This window comes from Pipra filicauda, unplaced genomic scaffold (genome assembly GCF_003945595.2).
Source record: "Pipra filicauda isolate LSUMZ 115617 unplaced genomic scaffold, ASM394559v2 scaffold81_size6448238_pilon, whole genome shotgun sequence".
Lineage (NCBI taxonomy): Eukaryota > Metazoa > Chordata > Aves > Passeriformes > Pipridae > Pipra > Pipra filicauda.
Genome location: NW_024104998.1, coordinates 1,860,741 through 1,872,857, shown reverse-complemented (window position 1 = coordinate 1,872,857; position 12,117 = coordinate 1,860,741). Strand labels below are relative to the sequence as shown.

Sequence of the window (12,117 nt, the reverse complement as noted above, 5' to 3'; positions counted from 1 at the left end):
GTCTTTGATTTTTCACTTGATCAAAAGTATGCACTTACTCCAGCCTCACACCAAATGCATTGTTCAACCTGATTTTTTTTCTTAATCAGAACTCAAGTGCTTTGTAGTTGTTCCTGTAACTTGAGGTAAGGAACTTTCTCTTGATGCATCAGAAATGCTGGTGGCCTGTGGGAGCAGCTTCCCCTGCACCATGACTCAGCATCCTGAGCGCAGAAATCTGTCTCAGCAGTAGCGAGTCTAGTTCCCCTCCTACAGCTCAGAAAATGTTGGTTTGAGAAGAAGATAAAATAGGATAGAAATGGTCATAAACCTCTTATGGCTTTCCTTTTATTAAAATATTAGTAAGGGCCATCTACAACTTTCCCTGCAGTATCCTATTACTCCCTACTACAAGGCCAAATCCAGAGTGAATGTACTTACGTGTCCTTAGCTATAGGCTTCCATCCTGCCTGCACTGTTTTTTTCAATCAGTCCTTGTGATGCTATGTTGAAGTACATTCTGTGAATATTTTTAAATGGGCTGAAAATAATTGTCCTGGCATATTCAATGGAAACCGTATTAATTTATCTTCACCCATTTCAAGCTAAATAATTCCTGCTAGAGCTTGCATATGTAATCCCAGAACAAAATGTTCTTTCATTGCAACTGGGGAAATCTGTATTTTCACATCTGTTTGTACGGAGATTCTGTGTGGTGAAGTGCTAGCTTTATGTGATTGTTTCCTCATTTCTAGTCTTGCTGCTTGGTTATATTTGTGGGAATGCTTTATACATGCTGGTAGGCACTGCCAGACATGGAGTTATTTATAGGCTGAGATTTCAGCTGCAAAATATTTGCGTAGCATCACAGTGAGAGGGGCATTAGTTTGCATAAATTTGTTGAGTAAAAATGTAGGATGAGCAGACTGAGCATTGATATGGGATGTTACCAAGTGTCAGAACTTCTTTGAAGAACACAAGCAGTAGATCGGAATAACTTCATGCGATGTATAGCATGTGAATGATCACAGAGATTTGCTCCAGCTCATACACTGTACAACTTCATCTTGCACAGGTCCTTTTATATATGGTGCATGGAAGCACATTGATGAGGAAATTCTTGAGAGAATAAAAAAATCAGAGTAATCAAGAGTTTGTATTTCATATACAAGTACATATTCAAGCACATATAAATGAAAGGCAGAAGCACATAGGAGGTTGGTTTGAGACATGCAAAGCCACCAGGGAAGCTGCTTTGCATAGCAGTGGGTGCTGAGGAAGAGGTTGTTTACAGAGGCAGGGGAAGGTAGTAGGATTACAGAGACAAGCTTTCTGGCATTAGATAGAGTTTCTAAAAGCAGGGGAAGGTCATTTGGAAGCAGACCTATGGGCTTGTTTGAAAGGCGGAGGTGATGTGCTGGGTTCAGCCTCAGACAAGTAGGCTATGAGCCACTACTACTTGCAGAGCTCACCTCACCGCGAGAGAATGGGAAGAGAAAGTATCAAGAGGAGTTTTGTTCCCACTAAAGGGGACAGTTGTATTGAGAGAGGGGTATGAAGACCTAGAAGTTCAGTTTGCCTTTTCTTCTGCTTCCCTCTGCAGCTAGCATAAATCTCCTATGGCATGAACATTTTGAATGTTGACTTAGGAAGGTGGCTGCCTTTCAAGAAGTCCAGTTGTGGGTTCATCAGATCAGATTACCAAAATTCTTATATAACCATCTCCCAGTCTGGCTGAGCTAAGTTGCCTAGGGTGTAACTCAGATGTTAAAGTCTGTTGGCATGAATATTACCTTAAAAACAGAGCTGCAAGGTTCAAAGTGCAGTGAAGTAAGGTGAACTTGCTTGGGCTTTTGACTGTAGTTGTAATTAATGATTAATGGTAAATCTAGTTATCTGCAGACACTGAAAGGTATTTATAAGTAAGGCAACAGAGGTCTTGATTTTGGGCACTGAGCTAAGTAATGCAAACAAAGATGGACCTGAGCTTAGTCCTTGAAAGAAAGGAAAGTAGCTTTAGAACTGATCTTGCTTACACATGGCTGAACAAAATACTGTTGAAGAGCAGCACTAGGATAAAATTAGACCAAGGAGTAGAAGTAAGCAGAAGTATGATGAATTGACTAGAACAATCAAGTGGCTACTTTATAGAATTGACTAGAACAATCAAGTGGCTACTTTCTAGAATCCCTTAGCCAATCTGTATTGGCCATCTCAGGTTCTATACGCTTCTAGAAATGCTATGGTATAATCATCAGTGAGACAAGTTGCTCATTTTTCTTCCTTGAATCACCTTGCTCCTGACTGCAGGACTTATGTTCATTTAGTCTTCCCTGTGGTGCCCATTTCTGGGATTTGGAGAGATCTCCTTGCTTCTGAGCATGGGATCTGCCCTCAGAAGCACAGTACTTCTCGGTGTGCAATTCAAGAGCCAATAGGCAGGTCACAGTTGGTCATCACAGATCTCTGTTGTAGCCTACTCTAATCTGAACCCACGAATTACAGTTAAAAACACATTTAATCCCATTCCCATTTCACTGGTTCCCTAGAAAGTCTGGAAGTTTCTAAAATGGTGAATTCATAGTGCCCCTCAGTGACACCACAGCTCAGGAAGAAGCAGCTTGTTCCCTCAACACCTAGCTCAGCTGCAGCTCGTGCTGTGCTTGGCAGACCTTGGACATTTGGCAGCCTATTTCATGTCATAGTGGGCTGTTCCACAGACAGAGGACGAAAGCCTTCACTGCCTGGCCTCTGAACTGCTGCTGCTGTCAGAGAGAGGTCCTCTCCTGCATCTTGAGTGCAGATGCAGAAGAGAGAGTTGCTCTCAGTGGCTGTCAAGCAGTGGAGCCCTGATTTAGTTTCACAGATTCCCTCCTTCCACCCAGCTGGGAAATTCTCGGGTTGCCTGCTGTGAGCAGAGGGCAGTACTTTTCTAAGAAACCCATATGTACACATGTTCTGCTTTCTTTAAAACAAACCCTCTTTCTTTTCTAAGAAACACAAACACAGAAGAAGAATATATATATAAATCATATATAAACCAGAGCCTCTGCCAGGAGCAGTTGTAATAGTTGTAAACAGTGCATCTCCTCCCAGGCATTAGAACTACAATCTGTATAGGATGGATGTACAAACCTGAATGCAGCTTTGTCCATTACCTCAGTGACAGTTAATGTCACTCTCCATTGTGTCATTTTCCTCAAACAAGTCTGACTGCCTAGGAATTATTTCTGTTAGGGAGCTGGTTCAATTGCTCGGTGGTCACAAGTCACCAGTACATGTTTCTTTAGTTTATGGGAAAGTTCAATGAGAAGGCATTCCAGTGCATAGACTTTGCAACAGAAAAATTCTAGTTGAAATGATTCAAAGTCTTTTTAACTCCAGAACTCTTGGAGCTGGTAAGTGTATTTCAAGGAATAGCATGGCTGCTGTTGGCAACTTCTCCACCTTTTCTACTTTAGGAAAAAAAATACACCAACCCTGCTACATATGGGTAACTGTGGAATAGTTTGAGATAAATAGGAAAATGTATTTTGTTTTCAAACTCTTTTCTGATGATGCAAGATGCGGACCTGTTTCTTTCTTAGCTATTGACATCATACACAAAATACAGCAAAAATGATGAGGTCACTTGTGCAGCCAGTGCAGAGTCCTCTGAGACTATGACTGCCTTTCTTCAGCAAGTGCAGAGCAGCTGTAGCTGGAAATGTGTTTTGGATGCTGTGTGGGGAAATCATCCAACTGGTTATACTGACAGCACATGCTTAAGAAATACCAGAGGTGGATCCAGCAACTATGTCAAGAAGGTATTTTTATTTTCTTGTTTACAGTTTCCATAGAGGAAGGAAGTTACTTTTTTCCTGTTAGGAGATATTTATATTTACAAAGTACTTCACTGAGCTCAACTTTTTGTCCCATGCTAGAATGGATGACAAAAGTGACTAACAGCTTCTGCACAAGCATGTGATTCAGAGAAGGAGGAAGATACCTGAGTCAAAGTCTCTGCAATCTGCCTTTGAAGATTCCACAGGCACAGGAAATGGCACAGCCTCTCTTGCTTTTAGGGCAGACAAACAGGACTCCTGCATCCTTTGAAAATAACACAGATGTTGGAAATACAGGTAGTTACACAGCAGATTTGTTGCCTGACTGGTTGAAAGTGACTTCTCTGTGCCAGTTTGCTCCTTCAGACCTGGCTCAGAGGGATCTCTCATGGAGGGTGTAATGGGAGCAAACATTGTTGACACCATGTTATAGGTTAGAAATCCAGGAGAATTTTTTCTTCCCCCTGCCCCCCACTGTAGGAAAGATGGAGTTTGAATGGAAAGGGGGAAAGGAGTCAATTAGCCTTACAAAAGAACTAGCTGGCCAGACCGCATTCCTAACGGATGGCTCCATCAAAGGCTGGGGGAGAGGGGAGGAGTTTTGGGAGGGGGTGGCTGGCTCTGCTCGGAAGGGGAGAGGTCAGAGGGCTGAGTTCTCTCTCTTGGACAGAGATGGGGGCCTGCATACGGGCATTTGGAGAGAAGGCCTGGAGATCTGTCTTTCTGGCTTCCTGTCCTGGTCAGCCCTGACTGCTGGCCTCAACTTGCCTGCGAGCTGTCTTTTGTCTCCAGCCCGGACCTGCTGCATTTTCATCGGAGAGTCTCTGTGCTCGCTGGGAGAAAAAGAGGAGCTTTGAAACACCGTCATCTGAGAACAACAGTGAGTCCCGTGGGGGGCTGGACTGCTTTTCCTCCTGCCCTTCTTCCACTGCGGGAAGGGTCTCTGTTTTGGTTTTTTTCCGGCTTCTCCTGCGATCCGAGACCACCCCCCAGACCCCCTCCCCGTGTGGTGACCGTCAGCGACCCAACAGCGCCCCTGCAGGTCACCACAGAGCACTGCAGGCTCTGCACCTCCAGCGATCCAACAGCGCCCCCGCCAACCGTGATTAGAACTGCGCTAAAGGACAGAGAAGTATCCAGACTTTTTTTCTTTTATTTGAAGGGGACTTCTGGGTACAGGACTATTGTTTAGTTGTTTTTATGTTCTGTTACTGTTCTTGCCAACATACATCTATCTTTTAATAAAGGGTTGTTATTTCTTCTTTTTTTTCCACACTTCCTCGATAAAAGCCCCTTAATTTTTGAATTTACAATTGCTGAGAGAGAGGAGTTTGGTCTGTCTCATAACTCATCCTCTTTAACAAACATTCCAGTCTCTTCAACTGAGACACAGCAGCATGTTGCTCCACCTGTGAAAGCCAGTGGTCATAGCCACTGATAAAAAGGAAGAACATCTAGTGAGCTCTTTCACTCAGGTAAATCACAACAAGGACCTGGGAATCACCATACCTTTGTAGCTGATGGCATACAGCAACATTCACACAACCTTCAACACTCCAGTAGGAGCCCTGGCAGTGCTTTGTTTCACTAGGAGATGCTGAAATCAAACTGGCCACTCCTTGGGCTTGCATTGGATTTACACTCTGCTCAGGGATGGAGTAGAGAGCCCAGACTGGCAGTTCAGGGTATCAAATGATCTGGCTCTAGCCTACCCCTTGTCTCTGAGTTTGCAAATGCCACATCCTCTGGGAAAGTCTTGGTGGTGTTAGGTAGGGATGGTGATTGGGCCATTCATATAATATTGTGGGAATGCAGGTTTAAACCTTCTACCTCTCTGACCGAGAAAGGTATCCGCTCCCAGGAGAGAACCCAAAGCTGTGAACCATAGGGGCTTTTTGCAAAAATACTAAATGAGCAAGAAGATACTAAACAATTATCATCTAGAGTGCTTTCCAGAGAACTAGGCTCAAGACTACAGTAAGCCAGGTGAGTGTTCCGCCCTTTCCACTACTGTGTGCAAAAAAACAAAGGAAAATATGTTGTTGTCTAGAGGAACCTCCAGGGCTTCCTAAGGAAAATTGCTGAGCTAGTTTAGCTGTTACTTGAGTCACTGACTAGGGAAAGCTGGGAGACTGAGCTGAATGGAGACTGGCCCTGTCTTGCAGCCTGCAGCTGGGAACCAACCTCCCTTTCATGATCCAGACCTTGTTTCTTACTTTCTGCTGGCATAGGCAGCTGCAGCCTGTTTCAGTTGCTACTGTGGAAGCCTTTTTCAAATATCTAATGCTTCTTTGAACTGTGTGTATGAGTTTGTGTGTCTAACACAGTACCTTGCTATTTTTATTTGTATTTTTTTTCTATAGAGCCACTGACTCCCAGCATTGGTGGGAGCTGTCTAAATATTCAGATGTTCTTCAACAAAGGCATTGCATAAATTTTCTTCTCCAGACAACCCCTCTTAAATGTTAATACCAAGGGGTTTTTTCCTATTGCTTTACTGCTTTTTTTTTGTTGTTGTTTTTATTTTCTGTTCTCATAGAAGCAGTCCCACAGAAATCGTATCATCAGACTTTCTCTACAGTCTCAGGCAAAGCGAATTTTCTGATATTTTACTGCCAGACAGCAATTACTCAACAGACACATTTTCCCATTCCTTTTGCAACAATGCTTACTTTGTTTTCAAGTTTTGACGGGTTATATTCATCTATGTCTTCTTTATCTTGACAGATTGTTTTCCTGCTGCTGCTCCAGCTTCTGCTGTTAATCTAACATCTGATAAATGGGCCCAGCTGGCAGCAGATGTGAACCCACCATGGCAGAGTCTCTTTCTCAGATGAGAAAGAGAATCACATTCATAACCATGCTGTTTTGGATTCACTTTGCAAGAAGGTATTTTGACTTGCTTTTTAAGAATGCAGGAGACAGCCTTCATGGAACACTGTCCAAGCTTGCTGCAGAACGAATTTTTATTAAATGCTGCTTTTAGGAGTGTAGGAATAATAATGTAAGGCTGCGGGGTTTGACTTCCAAATCCCTTGGTACTTGCCATCAGGTTTTTCAGGTCAGTGCATTTCAAAACCTTGTTCTGTATTTATCTGAACATGGTACAAATAGCTACTCATCTCTAGGCTACAGGTAGGTTAGGGACAACATTGGGACACGGAAAGGCCCCTCATCAAGTGTAACCAAAAATGATATATAATAGGAAGGTAGTATAAAATTTAATCATCTCAAATATTTCATTTCAGTCTCCACAGTGATCTTTTAGGTATGGTAAGGATGGTGTGAAGCGATGACTATGTACTGGGACAAGATGGCATAACAGGTGTATTAGTATAATGCTGTCAACTCTTCATGAGTTTTCTGGATTTCATGGAGTTTCCTAGTGTCTTGTCTGTGCTGACACGCTTTATTATAGTAAAATAACTAAGTAAACCCACTGATGATCTGATACTGAGCCCAAAATTTATCAGTGATTCTTCTTTCTGTGTTCTCATTAGTGAGGTGGTCATTTCTTTAAACTTAATCAGTAGAAGATGAGGAGCAGCAAGATTAATGAAGTCTAGCTTCCTGTGTTTTATAGGCCCTTGTCCCAGCTTTCAGCTCCTTCCCAACAATCTTACTCAGAAAAGCTTCCGTGGTTCCTGTGGCTGATTCAGGGGTCCGCGTGTAGGCTCTGCAAAAGGGTCTGGACAGGCTGGATCAATGGGCTGAGGCCAGTGGTATGAGGTTCAAGTGCCGGGTCCTGTCCTTGGGTCACAACAACCCCAGGCAGTGCTACAAGCTGAGGTCAGAGTCGCTGGAAAGCTGCCCAGTGGAAAAAGACCTGGGGATGCCAGTCAAGAGAGGCTGAACATGAGCCAGCAGTGTGCCCAGGCGGCCAAGAAGGCCAATGGCAACCTGGCCTGTATTAGCAATAACGTGGCCAGCAGGACCAGGGCAGTGATCCTGTACTGGGCACTGGGGAGGCCACAACTCAAATCCCATGTTCAGTTCTAGGTCCCTCACTTCAAGAAAGACATTGAGGTGCTGGACTGTGTCCAGCGAAGAGCAATGGAGGTGATGAAGAGTCTAAAGGATAAGTCCTATGAGGAATGGCTGAGGGAGCTGGGGTTGTTTAGCCTGGAGAAGAGGAGGCTCAAGGGTGACCTTTATTGCTCTCTACAACTACCTAAAAGGAGATTGTCGCCATGTGGGGGTTGGGCTCTTCTCCCAAAGGTTGGACTCAAGTGATCTTGGAGATCTTTTCCAAACTTAATGATTCTGTGTCTTGACAAAATGTGCCTACACGCTGGCCAGATGGCTGCTACCTCTTCAAATAGTTGGATCTGTCTTTGATTCACCATGAGATACTAAAATGAGCTTCTTTCTTCTTTTAGGCTGCCAATTTTCCACGAACTTGTAAGAACTTAGCATCTTTGAGAATGTTGCACCTCTCTCAAATTTGGCTCAAGTTGGCTGTTGACTGAAACTGGAGTTGGGAGGCAGACAGGCAGATGGCATATTTGCTCAAGGGTTGTTCATCTGGAAAAACAAGCTAAAAGAAGAAAACAAATTCACACAGAAGAAACCTGGTAAAATTATGTTTTGTAGATAATTGAGGAATGAAGAATTGTGTTTTAGAACATGTTCTGTGATTGTCAAAGATAAATATTACTAACACCCTGCTACAGCTTTTCCTTTCTTCTTCCTGGTGGTTTTCCTTGGGCTTTTGTTTTGTTTTGTTTTGGTTTGGTTTTTGTGTTTGTTTTTTGTTGTTGTTGTTTTTGGGGTTGTTTTGTCTGTTTGTTTGTTTTTGTTTGTTTGGTTGTTTTTTTTTTTCGTTTCTCACCCAGTTTTTTTCTTTTCTATGCTTCAATTGTACGGGGAGACTGGACTTCTGAAAAACCTCCAACCACGTTCACATGTAACAATATCTGAGGAAAAAAAAGACAAAAAAAGACAAAATGGAGTTTTCTTCTTCCTAGAAATCAGTGACACTGAACAGGAACTGCACATGACTACAGATGACAGTAGAAAATCAACTTAGCCTGATCTGCAGCCCAGTGTTTTAGATCAAAGTGGATAATCCTGGGCTCTTCTTAAGGAAGAAGTGTTATCTCTGTGCAGCATTGATGGGAGCAAAATGAAACAAACTTTTCAGTGATGATGTCTGTTTGGAAAAGTAGTTGAAGTAGGAGAGGAACCTAAAGCAGAATGTTATGATGTAGAGGGAAATTTGAGGAAATCAAACGTCTCCCTCTTATGAGAAGACTACTAAGACACAAGCATTTTGCTGTACAAGAAAAATACCCAGATCTGTCTTGATGATGGCCTGTGGAAAGTTAACAGGTAACAGAGGTAACAAAAAGTGTCAGAGTGAACTTTGATGCCAACTGTGAGGAAATTTATAAATAACAGAAACGATTTCTAGTGCACAGCTTAACTATTGCTAAAACATGCTTGGGAACATCATTGTGCTTTTGTTTATTTGGAAGTCTTCAAATTAAGCTTGAAAGTAATTCTTAAATATGAATTGTAACCCAAAGGTATCCATAGCTTAAAGAAACTTAAAGTCTGAAAAAATAAGAACTCAAGGACTCAAGCAGTAAAGCTTTGTCAAGCAGAAGTGTCCTGTTGAAAGAACGAAATAAAAAAGGAATGCCAGCAGCCAAGCAAAGGGATCCTACTCACCTCATTTCCTCGAGGAAGGGGAAATGAATGGCTGGCTTATCCTGATGCCTGAGCACATCCTCCTGGGCACAGCACATGGATACTCCCCTTCTGGCCTCTACTTTCTCCCATTCCAGCAATCTCCAGTCTCTAGGTCCAGCGAGGGTGGGTACTGCCTGCTTGAATACATGGACTTCTGAGGTGGTGGGATGATCATTAGGCTCTTGACCATCTCACGCTTTGCTCTGACAGACAGATTGGTGCCTAAAATTCCCCTAAAATAATGACAGATCCGTAGAATGCTCTTAACCTCTTTGAATTAGGCTATGATATAAGTATGCTGCTAGGCATTTAGGAGTCCAACCAAAGATACCTTAAATTGCTGATTGGCCTCCAGTGCACTCAATCTCTGTCATTGCAGATGTTTTTCTCAAAGACTAGTGAAGTTTTGGGTTGGGAGGGGATTTACAGACTTGGAAGGAAAGAGCAGAGCTGGAAGGGTTGCCTTATACTTCCCTAGGCTTTTGTTAACTAACACTATTACTGAAAGAGTCAAGTAACCATCTATCTGCAGCTGGGTGCCTATGCAAGGCCCAACAAAGACAGTCCTCACAGTGCTGTGCTCCCAGAGCACAACAGTTCTCCTGTTGTCCAGTGAAGAGATGTTTAGGTCCTTCCCCCTGTTTAAACAGAAGAAATCACTATTCCTTTTCAAAAGGAAATTACATTAGCGTGTGTTTCTAAATGAACTTATCTTAACAAGCAAGGCAAGAACATGTCTATGACACTGGAGAAAAATATTCTAGATGTTTTGTCCTGCATTTTCACACTGTGTTGCAGCTCACGCTATTAGAAAATTAAGAAAATCTGTTTCTCACTTTGGTTTCAAATTCCTAAAAGTCATTATTATTATTATAGAACATCTAGCTGCTGTTTGGTGTCCTCAATGACGTAAGGATGGTAGTCCGAACAGGGATCCAAAGAACGGGTGTCCATATTGGAAGTTACCAAAGTAACTTGTAAAGAGGCCAGAATCTCTGGAGGATATGCAGTTTAAATAACCTTTCTGTAATGAATGGACTTAATTTGATTTTTTAGACCATTAAACTATGGAAGGTTTCTCACTTGAGAAACAAGTGAGAAACTTGTTTTGGTTTGATTTTTTTGGTTTTGTCTTTGTTTTTTTTTTTATTTTATTTTATTTTTTTGGTTTTGTCTTTGTTTTTTTTTCCTCAGATAGAAGTGTTGTGCAACTCCCTAATGCCAAGTTTTTGGTTTTTCTGTATTTCTAATCATAGAATCATGGAATGATTTGGGTTGGGGTGGAAGGGGCCTTAAAGACTGTCTAGTTCCAATGCCCCTGCTGTGAGCTGGGACATCTTTCAATAGACCTGGTTGCTCAGAGCCCTAAATGATGGCTCTATATGCCTGTCTTGAGCTTTTTAATCAGGGAATAAATGTTCTTGTCAAATGAAATGAGGGAAAACTGAGATGATTTATTTTTAAAAAGCTCACCTTTCAACACTGCTATTTTGAATTATCATGGTTGAACTGCTAGGGTGAAAAAAATGAAAATTATTGCAATAGAGGAAATTACAAGGATACTGTTAATGGCAGCCTAGGAAGTAAATGAGGTGAGCCTTTCCCAGTATAAAAATATGCAGTATCTTATAAACATGGTATATTAGCAAAATAAATAAAATCAAGTTTGAGAAATTCTTTAAGTCATAAATAAACAACAAAAAATATTTTGAGCAAGAACAGATTTGTAATGGTTTTTCTACCTCTTGTCTGAGCGGAATTTAAATTAGATTCAGTAATTCAGTAGTGTTATGTCTTTTAGAGACATCCCAACAGAAACCATTCAATTAGAAAGATAAGTGACTCTTAATGGTGTGTTTTAAAATGTCCCTAAGTATTTGGGTTACATTGGTAATGGCAAGAACTATCCATTTTGAGGTACATATTCAAAGCAGGGTATTTATATATTTTGGGAGTTGTAGCAGGAGTTTTAGTAAAACCTTAGTTTTACTAATAACTTGAAAATATTTTGAGTGTGACTTTTAGCTTTCAAATATTTCTCAACTTCACAGTAAATGAAGAATGACATGTATTTGTGGTTAGTTCTGCCTGAAATCGCTCTGTCATGAAACACACCCCTTTCATTAACCAGAATTTACTGCTTGCCACTTGCTTTTCCAAGAAAATAGAAGCTTTTGTTTCATTTTTGCTTACTTCAGTTGACTTCTTAAACAAAAGGAACATTTTGTATTCCTATATCAATTAAGGAGCAGAGGATTCAAGGATTCAAGCTTAGCAGCATGCAGGAATATTAAGACAAGCAATTCAAGTTTTGTCCATACCCTCCTTGTGCATCAATTCAATTATTTTCACAATTTTTACATCATTTGCAAAACGTGTAGATCTGTAGTTTACCTGTGATCACTTGCTCTGAAAAGGAAGAAATAGATAATAAGAGGTAGCTAAATATGCAGATCAAGGTTTTAGAAATCCTGGCTTCTAATCCTAACTGGCATTGATTTAGTCAATGTCTTTAGGTGAAGTTCTTTAACAGGGAGGCCATTTGCACACATTTTCAGGGCCCCAAAATGAAAAAACACCTAATAAATAAACACCTACCCCTTATCTTCTGTTTGTCCCA

General features: G+C 41.5%; 1 long non-coding RNA gene across 1 annotated transcript; it reads left to right on the top strand.

Moving 5' to 3' along the window:
• Window positions 1-5,119: 5,119 nt before the first annotated feature.
• Window positions 5,120-8,724, top strand: LOC113985535. Its single transcript, XR_003539846.2, has 3 exons — window positions 5,120-6,692; window positions 8,183-8,377; window positions 8,674-8,724. It is a non-coding gene; the product is annotated as an uncharacterized LOC113985535 (long non-coding RNA).
• The last annotated feature ends 3,393 nt before the right edge of the window (window positions 8,725-12,117 follow it).